The following is a 15,565-nucleotide window of genomic DNA, read 5'->3' on the forward strand; positions in this document are numbered from 1 at the left end:
ATCACGGACCTTCCGATTGGCATAACTCTTCTGTCTAGACTGCGCCGTGTGAAGTAGCTCCTGAATCAATTTAACCTTCTCCAAGGCATCATGAACCAAGTCAGTACCCAATAGCCTAGCCTCACCAGACTCAAACCAACCCACCGGAGACCGACACCGTCTCCCATATAAAGCCTCATACAGAGCCATTTGAATGCTCGATTGGTAGTTGTTATTGTAAGAAAACTCTTCCAGTGGAAGAAATTGATCCCAAGAACCCCCGAAATCTATGACACAAATGCGCAACATATCCTCCAATATCTGAATAGTGTGCTCAAACTATCTGTTCGTTTGAGGTTGAAATACGATACTCAACAGAACATGTGTACCTAATTCTTTTTGCACTGCTCTCCAAAACTGTGATGTAAACTGCGTGCCCCGATCTGAAATGATAGATACTAGCACCCCGTATAGGCGAACAGTCTCGCGGATATACATTTTAGCCAACTGCTCCGAAGAATAAGTAGTACTAACTGGAATAAAATACGCAGACTTGGTCAACCGATCTACAATCACCCAAACAACATCAAACTTCCTCAAAGTACGTGAGAGTCCGACTACGAAATCCATGGTAATAGGCTCCCACTTCCACTCCGGAATTTCAAGTTTTTGAAGCAATCCGCCCGGTCTATAATGCTCGTATTTCACCCGTTGACAATTTAAATACCGAGCTACAAACTCAACTATATCTTTCTTCATTTTTCTCCACCAATAGTGCTGCCTCAAGTCTTGGTACATCTTAGCGGCACCCGGATGAATGGAATGCCGCAAACTATGAGCTTCTTTAAGAATCAACTCACGCAGTCCATCAATATTTGGCATACAAATACGACCCTGCATTCTCAATGCCCCATCATCTCCAATAGTAACATCTTTGGCATCACCGTGCTAAACTGTGTTCTTAAGGACAAGCAAATGGGGATCATCATACTGAATAGTGATATCATAGTCCTTTAGCAGCTCCAGCCATCTCTGCTGCCTCAAATTTAGATCCTTCTGTTTGAATAAGTGCTGAAGACTCTGATGATATGTAAATACCTCACAAGACACACCATAGAGATAGTGCCTCCAAATTTTCAATGCATGAACAATGGTTGCCAATTCTAAATCATGGATAGGGTAGTTCTTTTCATGTGGCTTCAACTGGCGCGAAGCATTAGCAATCATTCTACCCTCCTGCATTAAGACACATCCAATACCAATCCGAGAAGCATCACAATACACTGTATAAGAGCCTGAATCTGAAGGCAAAACTAGAACTAGAGTTGTGGTCAAGGCAGTCTAGAGCTTCTGAAAGCTCTCTTCACACTCATGCGTTCACCTGAATGGAGCACCTTTTTGAATCAATTTAGTCAAGGGTGATGTAATAGACGAGAAGCCCTCCATAAAGCGACGATAATAACCATCCAATCCAAGAAAATTCCGAATCTCAGTAGTTGAAGATGGCCTGTGCCAACTCTGAACTGCCTTTATTATCTTCGAATCCACCTTAATCCCTTCACTGGACACTATGTGTCCTAAGAATGCAACCGAACTAAGACAGAACTCACACTTAGATAATTTGGCATAACGTTTCTCTTCCCTCAGTCTCTGTAGTACAATACTCAAATGTTGTGCATGTTCCTCCTGGCTACGTGAGTACACCAAGATATCATCAATAAATACTACGACAAATAAATCAAGATATGCTGGAATACAATAGTCATCAAGTGCATAAATGTTGTTGGGGCGTTGGTCATCCCAAAATACATTACGAGAAATTCATAGTGGCCATATCAAGTTCTGAATGTCGTCTTTAGAATATCCGAATCCCTAATTTTTAACTGGTGATAACCGGATCTCAAATCAATTTTGGAGAATACCCTCGCTCTCTGAAGCTGGTCAAATAAATCATCAATACGCGGAAAAGGATATTTATTATTGATTGTAACTTTGTTCAACTGCCTGTAATTAAAGCACATACGCATAGTGCCATCTTTCTTTTTCACAAATAGAACCGGTGCACCCCAAGGTGACACACTAGGCCTGAAAAACCCCTTATATAGGAGTTCCTGAAGTTGCTCTTTCAATTCTTTCAACTCAGCTGATGCCATATCATACGGAGGAATAGAAATGGGCTGAGTGCCCGGCACCAAGTCAATACCGAAATCAATATCTCTGTCGGGTGGCATACTTGGCAGGTCTGCAGGAAATCATTCGAAAAATCCCGCACTACCGGTACTGAATCAATAGTAGGAGTATCTGCCTCAGTATCTCTCACAAAGGCCAAATATGACAAATACCCCTTCCTAACCATATGTTGAGCCTTTAAGTAAGTAATTACCCTACTGGGAACAAAATATGGAGAACTTCTCCACTCGACCTTAGGCAATCCCGGTATCGCTAATGTCACCATTTTTGCGTGACAGTCCAAAATAGCATGACATGGAGACAACTAGTTCATACCAAAAATTACATCAAAATCAACCATACTAAGCAGTAAGAGATCAACTCTAGTCTCCAGTCCCTCAATAGTTACCACACACGACCGATACACACAATCTACAATAATAGTATCGCCTACGGGCATAGATACACGAACAAGTGAAATTAAGGACTCACGGGCATATCCAGATAGTGAGTAAAGTACGATGATACATACGAATAAGTGGAACCAGAGTCAAATAATATAGAAGCCTCCTTTTGGCACACTGAGACAATACTTGTTATCACTGTATCTGAAGCAACAACATCTGGCCTGGCAGGAAAAGCATGAAATTGGGTCTGACCGCCATCTGATTGGCCTCCCCCTCTTGGGCGACCCCTAGCTGACTGAGAGCCACCCCGAGATGGGTGGTGGAGAAACTGGTGCAGAAGTAGTAGCCTGACTCCTCTGCTGAATTGGACCTCGCAAAAGGTGGGGACAATATTTCCTCACATGATCCCAACTCTCCATACTCATAGCAATCCCTCTCGAAAAATGGTGGCGAGTTCTGAGGTAGACCTCGAGAACAGGAATAACTACCAGAAGAACCTGGTACAGATGATCCCTGAACTGAAGGAGCACGAGGCAAACTATAGGCCGGCAGGGCATTGAGGGATGATTGGCCCTGATGAGAATTGTATGGACCGTGGCTGGATGATGAACTACGATGAACTAGACGACCCGTTTGACCGTGCCTGTAAGGGCGACCCCTGTTGTGGTAGGACTGCCCTCTAGAAGGTACCCCACCAGAACCCTCAAACCTCGAGGCCTTTTGGCCTCCCTCTCACCACGCTCCTGTCTACAGACCACCTCTATCTGCCGAGCAATGTTAACCACCTTATCAAAAGTGGCACCATACCCTCTCCCTAGTCATAAGTAACCACAACTGATATGTAAGGCTATCAATGAACCTCTTAATCCTCTCCCTATCAGTGGAAATCAACCAAACTGCGTGACGAGCCAACTCAGAAAACCTCATCTCGTACTGGGTCACACACATGCCATCCTGCCAAAGCTGCTCAAACTGTCTGCGCAACTCGTACCTGCGAGACTGCGGAACGAACTTCTCCAAAAAGAGAACAGAGAACTCATGCCATGTAAGTTGTGATTCACCGGCCAAACTGTGCCTCTCATAAGCCTCCCACCATCTGAAGGCATCCCTAGAAAACTGAAAAGTAGTGAATGAGACCCCATTGGTCTCCAGAAGACCCGCTGTCCGAAGCATCCGCTGGAACTTATCCAGAAAACCCTGAGCATCTTTTGACTCAACACCGCTAAATAATAGAGGTTGAAGCCTCCCAAATATCTCAAGTCTCCTCTTCTCATCATATGCCATAACGGGGACTACCGGGGCCTGAGCAGCTATCGTCGACTGGGCTGGTAGTGCCTCCGGTATCTGAATTCCCTGCACTACCTACTATGGAGTACGGGAAATAGGGGTATGAGTACCTCCCCCGTCCTAAGAGGTGGCAGGTGCGGCCTGATCCGAAATCACCTGAGCAAGGCCAGTGCAAACTGTCAATATCTGAGCCAAAGCCTCCTGAAGTCCTGGAATCACAATGGGCACAGTTGGTGCCTGAGCTGGTCCTGTTGGCTCAGCTATATCTGGAATCTGCTCTTGAGCTGAAGCAACTGGTGGTGCTATAGGTGCTACTCCAACTGCTATACGAGCTACACCTCGACCTCTACCTCGGCCTATACCATGACCCCGAACTCTTGTGGCCCTAACTGGTGGCAGTGGTGGCTGATCGTCCGTTCCGGTAGTATGTGTCATCACTGTCTGTGAGAGAATTGAATAACATAAATTTAGTTTCCAGAATCAACATATTCGCTCGACAGAATACAAGAAAGGGAAATATTTCGTAAGGGTTCGCAACCTCTCGAAAATAAGTACAGACGTCTCCATACCGTTCTCCAAGACTCTACTAAACCTGCTCATGACTCGTGAGACCTATGTAACCTAGATTTTGATACCAACTTGTCACGATCCAAAATCTCACCTGTCGTGATTTCACCTATCTCAATACTAGGCAAGCCGACAATCTCAATAAACCACCATATCTTTTAAATTTGAAAACATAATAATTAAATTCAACGGAAGAAATCTTAGAAATACAAATATAAACAATCCCAAAACCCGGTGTCACTGAGTATATGGGCATCTAATATGAATACAAAGTTTGATTGATAACACACTGTCTGAGAGTATAGAACATTACAAAAATTGGAAGAAAGAGAGTCAAGGTCAGCGGACGCCAGTCAACTACCTTGATAGTCTCTAACGCCACTGCTCAATAAAAACACTATTCTCGTCACTAAAAACCCAATTCCCATCGCTAAAAGTGCCAAATCTGGTCGCTAAAGGTGCGCACCAGAACCTGTTGCACCAGCAATATTTATTTTCACTAAAAAGACTCTAACTCTATCAAACTCTTTCAAAACTCATACGAGCCCCATGGGACCTCCAACCAAGTATACTAACAAGTCCCATAATATGACACGAACTTAGTCGATGCCTCAAATGACATTGAACAACACTAGAACACGAATCGCACCCCAATTCAAGCCTATTCAAAACTAACAAATTCCAAATTCTACATTCGATGCCGAAACTTACCAAATCAACTCCGATTGACCTCACATTTTTCACAAAAGTCATAAATGACATAACGGAGTTATTTCAATTTCCAGAATCGGATTTCGATCCCGATATTTAAAAGTCAACTCCCTCGTCAAACTTCTAAACTCAAATTTCCTATTTTCGTCATTTCAAGCCTAATTTAGCTACGAACCTCAAAATAAATATCCGGACACACTCCTAAGTCCGAAATAACCATACTGAGCTATTGAAATCATTAAAATTCTATTTCGGGGTCGTTTACACATAAGTCAATATCCGGCCAACCGTTTCAACTTTAGTTTTCATCTTGGAGGCTAAGTATCTCAATTCATTTCAAAACCTCACCGGACCCAAATTAATTACCCCAGCAAGTCATATATCAACTATAAAGTATACATTGAGTAGTAAATAGGGAAACAATGTGGTAATACTCAAAACGATCGGTCGGGTCGTTACACTAGTAGGTTTTCATGATCTTTACGACGTAGAATCAGAAAGCAAAGGTGATGAAGATGGAATTATGGCTATGATGGCCATGAGTGACTCAAACTTTGAGAATAAATCAAATGAGATAAACTCTTCTAATCTCAAAGAAAATATTTATGCTTTGTATTAGAAAGAATTGATGCCTGTAGTGCTCTCTTTGATGAACGAAATTGATAGGTTGAGTGCTGATAATGATAAGTTGATGAATAGTTTTTCAAGTGTTAACCTAGACTCCTTAAGTCATGATAATAATAATAATGATGAACTTGAAAACCAAATCAAATATCCTAAGGAACAAATTCACGTTCTTAAAACTGAAAATTCAGCACTCAAACTTGAAAGTCTGAACTCAAAGGACGTACTAAATAAAGTTAAGAGATTAATTAGTGAGATTCAGATTGCTCTTGAAAAGGAAATTAAAAAGGACAAAAGAAAAATTGTACCTTGAAATTGAAAAGGATATATTACTTGAAGAGAATCTGAACAAAACTAATTATGAACTTATCAGAATCACTAAGTGGAACAAGTTCTCGGATGCGCTAAATTGGCTAAAAGAAAATCATAACAGGAATAGGACTGAAATTAGATATGAAAAATCTTTGTATAAGCTGGATCCTACATATGTGGAAGTTCATAAAAATAAGTTGTGCACGCATTGTGGTAACGCTGATCACTTTAAGGATAGTTGCACAACTTTGTTTAAGGCAAAAGTAAGAATGAAAAATATATTTTGCCTAATTGGATTGAGAGACACTTGATTCATCCTTTTAGTCAAAAGAAGGGACCCAAGCTAGTATGGATTCCTAAATCTAACCTCTAATCTAGTTTTGCTGGCTAAAGTGAGAGAGAGCGACCAATTGCGCTACTTGGATTTTTTTATTGGTTGCTCAAGGCACATAACTGAAGATACATTAAATGTTTTCTCACGAACAGTCTTCAAAAGAGGGAGTGTGCCATTTGGTAAGAAAGGATAAATTATTAATAGAAGTAAGATAGGTAAGACTCTCTCTCACTCTATAAATTATGTGTATTTAGTTGTGGATGGTAAGCTTGAAAGTGCTTATGTGATTTTTGATGAATCTGATACTTTAGTTGAAAAGAATATGTTGGATGATGACTTTGACATGGATATTATTCGAAGTCAAGTTTCAAGTGAAAAACAAAATCATAAGCACTCATGTTGAGAAATCATTCAAGGGAACTGGTTTTGAAGTAGGTTCCTCTGCAGTTGGGCATGGTTTAATTTAATCAGCGGGAACAAATTGTTGACATATTCACCAAAGCACTCAACAAGGTTCATTTGAAAAGAATATGCTGAAACTTGGTTTGATAAACCACATATGTTCTTGCTTGAGTCTTCCCTTAAATGATTGGCTAGTATGATCTGTGTTTGATGTGTGCTACAATGGCTTAAATGTCTTTCCTAGTCTCATACTGTAAAAACTATGCACTCAGATCAAGGTATAACACTTCTCATAATGGTCTAATGACGTTATCCTTATTATCAAAGATGGAGAGTCATTGTAGGTTGGGAATAAACAAGCAGAATGTAATGACCCGGCCCGTCGTTTTGAGTATTATAGCCCCGTTCTCCCATTTACTGCTCTATTTATTCTTTATAGGTGTATTATGACCTATCAGATTAGTTAGTTCGGGTCAGGAGAGATTTCGGAATGAATTGAGACACTTAGTCTCTTAAATGGAAAACTTAAGTTGGAAAAGTCGACCGGATGTTAATCTATATGTAAACGACCTCGGATTCGAATTTTGATTATTCTAGTAGCTTCGTATAGTGATTTTAGACTTAGGAGCATGTCTGAAAAATTATTTGGAGGTCCGTAGTGGAATTAGGCTTGAAATGACGAAAGTTAAATTTTTGGGGAGTTTGACCGAGGGTTTGAATTTTTGATATCGGGGTCAAAATCCGATTCTGGAAATTGGAATAGGTTCGTAATATAAAATGTGACTTGTGTACAAAATTTGAGGTCAATCGGACATGATTTGTTAGGTTTCAGCGTCGTTTGTAGAATTTGGAAATTTTGAAGTTTATTAGGCTTGAATCCGTGTGTAGTTCATATTTTTGAAGTTGTTCGAGGTGATTTGAGAGTTCAACTAAGTTCGTATTGGGATATAAGACTTGTTGGCATATTTGGTTGAGGTCCCGGGGACTTCCGGTTGATTTCGGGTGGTTAAAGGACCAAGGTTCGAAGTTGAAGAATTTTTGAAGATTTGTTGGCTCTGGTGTGATCGCACCTGCGGAAAAGGGCTCGCAGGTGCGATGGTCGCAAAAGTGACAATACACATGCAGAAGCGAGGGTCTTCGCAGGTGCGGTGCCTGTAGCGCAAAAGCGTGACCGCTTGCACGGTCCTAGGCATCTAAGAAGCGATCTGGGCTGGCCAAGCTATTCTCACAGAAGCGAGTTGTTTTCCGCAGAAGCGAGGGTCGCAGGTGACACCTCTTGTCCGCATTTGCGAAAGTGCTGCGCAGAACCCTCTAAGTTCTAGGGTTCGTGATTTTTTACCATTTTCAGATTTTGGAGCTCGGTTTGGGCGATTTTGGAGAGGAATTGTTTCACAGAACTTACGGTAAGTGTTCTTAACTCACTTGTGATTATATTCCATAAATCTATCTTCATTTTTAGCAATTGGTTGATGAATATAAAGAGGAAATTGGGGGTGTTGGCCTAAAGTTCATAATATGAATTTTTGAGTTTTGAACATCGATTTGGATTCGGAATTGAGTTAAATTTAGTATGGTTGAATTTGTAATTGGATGGATTGACGGATTTTGTGTGTTTCGACGGATTTCAAGACGTGGGCCCCACGGACAATTTTTGGAGTGTAATTTCCGATTTTCTGGGAAAATATTAGTATTTTGATATGGAATTAATTCCTATAAATTGTGTGGACTGAATCAAATTTATTGTGGCTATATTCGAGCTATTCTGAAGTTGATACGCGCAGAATGAAATTTCTGGAGCATTGTTTAGCCTGCTTGAAATTGAATTCATCTTGTTCGATTTAAGTAACTCTTCTAATCTTGGAGCCGAGGGTATGAACCCAGAATATACGTGTTATATGTTTGGTTTTGAGGTGACGCACATGTTAGGTGGCGGGCGTGTGGGCGTGCACCGTGTGTACTGTGATTTATGTTATTTCTATGGTATTGTGTAATTACCTGAACTTATCTGCAAGCATGAAAATGTCTATGTACTAGAGCAATTGAGTTGTGATCCATGTTAGAAACTATTTCTAGGCTACATGCTTATATTATAGGGACCCATTGAGGTCGTTACTGTTGTTGAGTTATTTGCTTACATTGTAATTTCATACTTAGTCATATTCATTCATTACATATCATATCTCAGTCTCTGTTGTTATTCATTGTTATATCATATCATCATTTTCGGGCTAGTTTCATGACATTATGCGCCCGCGAGAGATAGACTGGAGAAATTGATGACTGAGTGAGGCCGAGGGCCTGACTATGAGGATATTTTTGGGATCGAACTGCACGCCACAGTAGGTCATATTGGCTTTATATATATTATTATTATGTGGATCGGGGCTTCTTGCCTGCAGTAGGCCTTATAGGCTTTATTGTTATGGGATCGGACAACACACCACAATAGGCCATATCGGTTTTATATAGCGTTTGGGCTGAAGGAGCCGTTTCGGAGTCTATACACACCCCCAGTGAGCGTAGTTGATATTATTGAGGGACGGATCTTCCCTGGATATGGATCTTGTCCGAAGCATTAGATACCTGGAGATGGATCTTCTCCATGGGCTGGATTGGCCCTATTCGATACTGAGTGACTGATGATTAGTTGATTTGTATATTCCGAGATGGATCTTCCATTGGATGGATTGGCCATATACAGTACCGAGTGATTGAGCATGATGAGTAAAATGTGTGAGAAAGTGAGATTGAGTACTCTAAGAGTGTGAGCACATGAGTTCATCTCTGAGATACATTGCATCGACATGCACACATGACATACATGCATAGGGATGTATTTTCCTCATGTTGTACAGTATCACATCATTCATTATTTCTTATACATGTTGACAGATGGGCATAGTGATGTATTTGTTTTACACTGGTTATCTGAGAAGAAAATGAAACATCTTATTTATTATTGAAAGGATTTTAGGAAAATTATTTTTTTCAAACTTATTCATATTTTTGGCAACTTCGGTAAACGATTTGGGTTTTTCATTGATGTACTTGAAAGGCAGAACTATTTTCATAAATCATGTTTTTGTTGAGAATTTGATCGTTGAGTTACTTCTGGTATTACTCGCTTTATGTTGTTATGAACTATTGTTAGTTATTGAAGTTGGACCCGACTTTGGTACAAGCTCGTCACTACTTTCAACCTAAGGTTAGGTTTGTTACTTATTGAGTACACGTGGTCTGTTGTACTCATACAACATTTCTGTACCTTACGTGCAGATGTTGGCTGCTGATGTTGCTGCGTTCGTTGGGAGCTGGATCTAAAGATGTACTTGTTTTCCGGTTGTAGCTGCCTCTTGTTCACGGTAGTCTTAGATTCTTAAAACTCTGTTTATGTACTTTTCAAACAGATGATGTATTACTTCATACCATCTTTGTATACTTTATTCTTAGAAGCTCATGATTTATACTACCAGTTCTTGGGAAAATGTATTAGTTTCATATATTTTCTTTTAATTAATTGCCTTATTAATTTCATTGAAATTGGATAGTTGATAATTGGCTTACCTAGCGGGTTGGGTTAGGTGCTATCATGACTAGTCGGATTTTGTGTCGTGACAAGGTGGTATCAGAGCTCTAGGTTCATAGGTTCTACAAGTCATGAGCAAGTGTCTAGTAGAGTCTTGCGAATCGGTATGATCACGTCCATACTTATCTTCGAGAGGCTGCAGGGCATTTAGAGTAATTTCCAATCTTTCTTTCCTTATCGTGCATAATTAATTCAATCTGCAATATAACTCTTTAAATTCCTTCCACGCATTCGTATGCACACATGAGCGCTCAGTATCAGCTGTGCATCGCCGACTTGTGATTCTATGAACGAGGTTCGAGATGTGTATTTTGTGTTTTGGTGATGGGCCAGTCTGGAGGACTTGAGGCCATGGTTAGACCGCAGCTTAAGCTCGGTAGCTTCAGTGATAACTTTTACATTGGACTCATATGTCTGGTAATATCCCTACGAGGGGAATTTGTGGCTCGATGAGCGGTGGAATGGCTTGGTGATGAGTATGATGTAACTGCAGGATGTGCTAAGACGGTTTGAATGTGACGAGAAGTGTTTCGTTGAAATGTAAAGGGAGGCCATTGGCTGCTTGATTTTTATTTTGATGTGACGTACAACCTCGAGAATTAATATTTTGGAGGATCTTTCACGTTGTTAAATTTTGGGATAAATTAAACTCTCATGTCTTGTTAATGAGTTTGAACTCAGGAATATTAAGTGATTACATAGTAATTGTGACTGCGAAAGGGTATAGCAAGATACCAATTTGAGGCTAAGCAGGCGGGTTATCCCATATGAAGCAATCTATGTAGGTTTGTTTCTTATTATGTGAGTGGAGAGTTTCTTTTCTGCCAGTGGGGCATATATGTTGAGATTTTAATTTGAATCTGGTTGATAAAGTTGACTTGAGTGTTAAGAGAATGAATGCGAGCTTAGCGAACGATTAAGGTATTTTTATGGTTGGCGTTGTATGCGCTTGAGAAGAATTCTTGTTGTACTGACTGTAGTATTATGGCAGTAATAAAGTATGGTTACTGTGAGTTATGGTGTGTTTTAATCTATGGATTTAAGCCAAGTGGAAGAGCCTGCTATTGACAATTCAATTCATGGTTATGTGTCAAATTTTTGTTTTGGCCTGAGGTATACTTGGGAATCAGTGATGACTTGCAGAGGTTGAGATCGAGGATGACTCGATCAAGGAAATTCCTGAATACGGGTTACATTACACTTTATGAAAATATGAAAATCATGGTATGAGTGAGTTGTTAATTATGAATGATGTAGTGCGTACGGAGTATGAATTTGATCAGTGGTGTTAAGGCATGATTAGCTTTTTGGGTGTTGTTGTGCTAAATGGGGCATATGTCTTTCGGCCCGTTTGGGCGGTGCAATTGATATTTTACTAGAGTGGACAGCTATTGAGAAAGTTCTAATGGGTTCAAGATTAATAAGTAGCAATTGAGAATTTTTGGCAGATTTGTTTATGGCTAAAATCTAAGATTTAAGTTGGATGGTGTCGAGACTTGTGGTATTTTTTTATATCATTATGGATTTTATATTTCGGTATCAGTATGGTAATGGATATGATCGGTTCTTTGGGTGCTTATGATGTGGGGTTTTCTACAGGTACTCTATGGCAATACTCTTGGGTTTGGAGACCTACGTGGCTTAGTTGAGATAGAGAGATTCAATGTTGATGGCTTGATTATGTACAAATGGATTCCAAGGCATTCTCGAGTATTTATACCACAGTTTGAGATGGATATTTCCTACCAGCCTGAGGAACATGTTGAGTATTGTGATTTTCTACCGGATGGGATCAAATGGAAGGCTTCTAGCTGATCGGATTTGTATTCTACTTGTGACTCAGAATGATTATGAGGTTCTCATATTTTTTTTCATATGATGTCATGACAGATGTGGGTATTATGCGGGGTTTAGATTTACATGTACAAAGTGGCAGTTCATTCTTGAAAGGAAGATCACAAATTTGGGATAGAATGGTCAGTCTCAAATATTTAGATGAATGTTATAACTGCTCGATAATCCCTGAGAAGGGTGTGCATTTCAAAAAGGGCATTATGTTTTGATTTACGAATGTTCATTGGTATTGCGGTACTCACCTGGTTGATAGACTGCTGATATTCAAACCATTACTATGTGGCACAGAAGAATTGTGAAAGTATTCTTACTGGGAAGATTGCGCATGAAAGATGTGTTAGTCATTTGAGTGATGGAGTTGGGACCAGTTACGGTTATTCATGTGTTCTATGAAATTGGAGACTGGGAGTTCTCAGAAGCATATTGTTTCGGGGTTGCGACCTGTTTGAGGTGACTATTTTATTTAAAAACTCAATGGAGGCACTAGCTGTGTTAATTATTTATGATAGCTACGCGCTATGAGTGCACATATATGTGAGGTTTGATCCCATGTGCGGGTATCGGGGCAAGCATTCATACTTAGAAGAATGCTTAGGCAAAGTTGCCTAGAGTTAACTGTTAAGCGTAAAGTTATAACGGTTCTCGTATCCGTACCTTTGTCGAGAACTATCTGGACTACACTTGAGGTTACAAAGAGGCTAATTCCCTGAATAAATTAGGTAGTTACTATTTCTGCTTTAACTTGCCGATTTGAGTGGTGATAGCACACTTTGCACCTGCCTACTCTATGACGTGTTATTTATACCAGTTCAGGAGCATGAGAATCATAATTCATTTATCATATCATATACATGTGTACTTATTTGATTGCTCAGGTATGATATGCTTGGACTGGAGGCATGTGGCCATGCCAGGCGAATTATATTATTGGCACGTGAGTTGTCTGTGCGGATCCATATAATGATACTATAGCACGTGAGTTGTCCGTGCGAGTGATGTTAATTTGAGCTCTAGAAGAGTTGGTTACTGTTATTCAATTCACGTGTCTTGGTTCTACTATATATAATGAGATTATAGCATTGCATTTGTGGTGGTTCTTGTTGAACTTGCAATACGGTTTTCTACTTTGAGACATCTTCCATTTTGGGTACAATGTTGCGCAGTTGTGGCTGGAATTATATTGGTGTGGCATGTTTGTTAGATAGTTGTGTTTAATAATATAAGGTCATTGGACCTAGAATGAGTACTATCAGGTTTGATTATGGTATAATTGGGAGGATGATATTGAAATTCGGCTTAGAAAGTGATTATGGTTCTGGTTGGGGCGAGAGAGCTCCATGACTTGTTAATCCGATAAGGGATTATGAGATTATGCGTGTTTCTTTTATTATCAACAATGTACGAAGGTGTTAGGATGAGATTTTGTTTGATATGGGGTTTAATGCTAGTACTTGGTTGGTTTGAGGTAGTTACTGTAATCCGGAATGGTGCTGCGAGCATGCGCGTTGTGTAGTATGTTATGTGATTATATATGAGGTTATGGTTATGACTTGATTCATCTTGTTCCGACTCATTCAGTGTGTAGATGTGAGATTCGTGTCTTGTAGAGAAATTCTGAATGTTGAAAAAATTGAATTCCAAGGTTTTAACTAAGGTTAAATTAATGATTTTCATTTGTATAGTGTTGTCAGGCCTATTTAGAATAGTGTGATGTGGCATCACCCCTGAGTACATGCGTGGTAATATGGAATAGTGATTGGTGGCTTGGAAACAACTCTTTGTACTTTCGAGGATGAACGTATGTTTAAGTGGGGGAGAATGTAACAACTCGGCCGGTCATTTTGAGTATTACAGCCCCATTCTCACATTTACTGCTCTATTTGTGCTTTATAGATGTATTATGACCTATCAGATTAGTTAGTTTGGGTCAGGAGAGATTTCGAAATGAATTGAGACAGTTAGTCTCTTAAATGGAAAATTTAAGTTGGAAAAGTCGAACGGATATCGATCTATGTGTAAACGACTTCGGATTTGAATTTTGATTATTCTAGTAGCTCCGTATGGTGATTTTGGACTTAGGAGCATCTCCGAAAAATTATTTAGAGGTCCGTAGTGGAATTAGGCTTGAAATGGCGAAAGTTGAATTTTTGGGGAGTTTGATTGAGGGGTCGACTTTTTGATATCGGGGTCAGAATTCGATTTTGAAAATTGAAATAGGTCCGTAATGTGAAATGTGACTTGTGTGAAAAATTTGAGGTCAATCGGACGTGATTTGATAGGTTTCGGCGTCGTTTGTAGAATTTGGAAATTTCGAAGTTCATTAGGCTTGAATCCGTGTGTAGTTCGTATTTTTGAAGATGTTCGAGGTGATTTGAGAGTTCAACTAAGCTCGTATTGGGATATAAGACTTGTTGGTATGTTTGGTTGAGGTCCCGGGGACCTCGGGTTGATTTCGGGTGGTTAACGGACCAAGGTTAGAAGTTGAAGAATTTCTGAAGATTTGCTGGTTCTGGTGTGATCGCACCCGCGGAAAAGCGCTCGCAGGTGCGATGGTCGCAAAAGCGACAATACACACGCAAAAGCGAGGGTCTTCGCAGGTGCGGTCCTAGGCATCTAAGAAGCGATCTGGGTTGGCCAAGCTATTCTCACATAAGCGAGGGTCGCAGGTGAGACCTCTTGTCCGCTTCTGCGAAAGTGCTGTGCAGAACCCTTTAAGTTCGAGGGTTCGTGATTTTTCACCAATTTCGGATTTTGGAGCTCGGTTTGGGCGATTTTGGAGAGACATTTTTTCACACAACTTGGGATAACTGTTCTTAACTCCTTTGTGATTATATTCCATGAATCTATCTTCATTTTTAGCAATTGGTTGATGAATTTAAAGCGAAAATTGGGGGTGTTGGCCTAAAGTTCATAATATGAATTTTTGAGTTTTGAACATCGATTTGGAGTCAGAATTGAGTGAAATTAGTATGGTTGAACTTGTAATTGGATGGGTTGATGGATTTTGTAAATTTTGTCGAATTCCAAGACGTGGGCCCCACAAACTATTTTTGGAGTATAATTTCGGATTTGTGGAAAAATATTAGTATTTTGATATGGAATTAATTCTTATAAATTGTGTGAACTGAGTCAAATTTATTGTGGCTAGATTCGAGCTGTTCAGAATAAGGCTGGCAAGTGGGCCGGTCCCAGGCCTAAATGGGCCAAGTGAGACGGTCCAAACGGTCCCGGTCCCGGGCCGGTCCCAAAGTAAACGGGCCAAACGGTCCCGGGCCAAATGGTCTTTTTGTATGGACCAGCCCGGGACCGTTTGGTCCCGGGCTAAACGGTCCC

This window comes from Nicotiana tomentosiformis, chromosome 7, assembly GCF_000390325.3.
Source record: "Nicotiana tomentosiformis chromosome 7, ASM39032v3, whole genome shotgun sequence".
Classification (NCBI taxonomy): Eukaryota; Viridiplantae; Streptophyta; class Magnoliopsida; order Solanales; family Solanaceae; genus Nicotiana; species Nicotiana tomentosiformis.